Consider the following 2,379-nt stretch of genomic DNA (forward strand, 5'->3'; position numbering starts at 1 on the left):
TAGGAAGAAAACCCAAAACAACTGAAAGGCCAGTTTGAAGAAAAATACTGTGATTACTAGCCTACACTACAAAGACTTCAGAAATACATAGCTGCTATTAGTTCCCCACTAAAGTAAGCCAACTGCAGTAAAGAGCAATGATTCCAGAGTGGCAGTGTTAAAATTAAAGACAATTCGTCAGATGATATAAACCAACACAGTTCCAGCTTATATCAATAGAAGATCACATTAAGTGTCCAAGAATATTAACGAATTGTTCATTGAAGACATTTTCCACTTACGTCTTTCAAAAAAAAATTAAAAATAAAATCAAGAACACAGAATAGGAAAGCATTTAGGTACACAGCAGATATCTGGCAAAACAATGACAAATGGCAGGATTAACATTTAGATGTAGTTCTATTAAAAAGACAACTCCTCCACTGTTGGAATAATCTCATAAAAGCCCTTTCATTAAATCACTCTTTCATACTGATTCCTTTTCAATGCAATTTAAACTCATTATGTTAAATGAGCACTATTATATTTGCAATAAAATAAACATAAGTACTGTTTTTATGCTTGCCTACCAAGTAAATCACTCTTTTAAAAATATTACAGTTCTATCTGTTGCAGAGTACTTAAACATACACATTTAAAAGCTGGTGGTGGTTACTCTCTTTTTATTTGGATGAGTTGGTCCCTGAAGTGCACACAAATACAAGTAAAATCTTTAGCTTTTAAATTTTTTTCCACTTACAAGTGCTTATACTTTCTCTCACAGAAATTGTCCTACTACTTGGATAAATGATGCAATTACAACAAATACATTGTCCTGTCTTCAGTATGGAACACTAACAAAATCATTAAAAGCAGCTGCAAGAAATCCTGAGGCGTTAAGAGAAAAATGTGATGTAAGGCTTAGTGTCATGACCAGTTGTGTATTTTGATGATCAGATTTCAACTGCTGCCTCCATTTTTCCTGTTTGTTCTAACAATTGTCTTTTATACAGCAAGAATTTTTTATCGCAGAGTGGGACATGCAACTCATCCTACCGCCTTTTGCGCCAGCTATATAAAAAGGGACTTAGCAGAAGATTAGCCGAAGATTTTATCAAAACATGTACATTTTTGGAACAGATGATATTTTCTTTCATGAAAAGGGCCAGTGCAGTTACCTAATGTCATCCTTTTTCTTTGTGGAGGTTCAGTGTATGTCCTCACTTATACAAAGAAAGGAAGATGGGAGATGAAGAAATGAAAGTTTGAGTGAAGCCGCGTGTAACTTTCCAGGTTTGATTATACAGGTGGTAACTACTGAATTTGCTTCTGCTGTGCAAGCTAAAAGCAACTGTCAGCTGAAATTAAAGCAGTGTACACATGGCATAATACTACAGCAGGTTTAGGTCCATCTCAGGCCTACCTGAAGAGGTAAAAATGGATTCTTAGTCTTCATGTCTTCAGAAAGGACAAGAGTATGGTGCTGTAACTTCAGTGAAGATGTGCAAGAACAGCTCTTGCAACAGTTATGTCCATTTTTGAAGATCTCAGAACCACCATTTGCTTGGGTATGCTGCACATACACATTCTTGTTTATGAACAGCAGAAATAAGTTAGCGATAGCCTGAGGAAACTCTGTTATACCTTCTGTCACTTTTTAGGTTGACAGTGCTGCTAAAGACTTACCCTCTTCCTCATTAATTCAGTTAGTAAACTTTCAGGCTACTAGATTGGAGTATTGGGGGTAGGGACAGCATACTCTCTTGTTTCATTTCCAATAGTGACACCAGAATTTTCTATAAAACATTCAATTTTATAAAACATTCAAATGCTTTAAAAATTGAAATTGCTTTTTAAAGAAAAGGAAGTACTTTACTTTTAAAAAAAAAAACACATTGGAAATGCAACAAAAATTCAGCTAGAATGAGCAGTGACAGAACTGTTACCATTTTATGGCTGCTGAGTGCCCATTGACTTTGGCAGCTTCACAGCAAGTCAGAGAACATACCTGCACTTCTCAAAGGATCCATGCAGCCAGAATAATTCTAGATCTTCGTTTACAGGCTTAGCAGTAAGGCCAAAAACTGAGAGGACTTTGGGACTGAGCTACCATTTCCTTGCTAAAGGTCGTGTCTCAAAGTCTAACTTCAGGCAAAAGAAAATCTTGACTGGCCACTTGTCTGTGCAGCATGAATTTCAGTGTCTGTTGTTCTGGCATTCATCACATCCAGACCGCTTGTTAAAACATTATTTCAAGGGATCCCAGTCACCATCAGCAGTCAGCAAGAAAGGCGACAGAATGCAGCTGATCATGCTTGTTACACTGGCTAACCACCAAACACAGAAATGTTTCTGTTTCTTCATTAGGCAAGGTTATACAAGTCAAACTAGAACTGAATC

Source organism: Gymnogyps californianus, chromosome 2 (genome assembly GCF_018139145.2).
Source record: "Gymnogyps californianus isolate 813 chromosome 2, ASM1813914v2, whole genome shotgun sequence".
In the NCBI taxonomy this organism is placed as follows: domain Eukaryota; kingdom Metazoa; phylum Chordata; class Aves; order Accipitriformes; family Cathartidae; genus Gymnogyps; species Gymnogyps californianus.